Source organism: Teleopsis dalmanni, chromosome 2, assembly GCF_002237135.1.
Source record: "Teleopsis dalmanni isolate 2A chromosome 2, ASM223713v2, whole genome shotgun sequence".
NCBI classification, from domain to species: Eukaryota; Metazoa; Arthropoda; class Insecta; order Diptera; family Diopsidae; genus Teleopsis; species Teleopsis dalmanni.
In genome coordinates, this window is record NC_051847.1 from 245,266,692 (window position 1) to 245,267,164 (window position 473).

Sequence of the window (473 nt, forward strand, 5' to 3'; positions counted from 1 at the left end):
AAGACAATCCTTCTCCTTGTATCGAAAAATGAGTAGCAGAGAACAGATGCTTCTTAATAAAATAAAAACATTACAATTGTTATGATTTTATTATTATTTTTATTCAAAATATTGATAAATACATCAAACGATTTAGATCATCTCAAATGTGTGGTATAGAGAACCATATAAGACATATAACATCTGTTTACATATTTTTTCATTCTATACATAATTTCGAAAGGTAATGCTAATTTTTTCGAACTACATCAGTTTATTTTTCAAAATTATGACTGCATTTCATTTGACTTTGACGTCCCTACTTTGATATATCACTTCCTTACTTATTGTTTCTTAAATCAACGACTTAAATTGAAAAACCCATTTCATATAACTTGAGTTTTTAAATAATATGCAAAAAGAATATAAAAACCTGGGTTTCCACCATTCCAGTATAGGCTAAAATATTATTGTATTTTTTGACCCGAACTTAA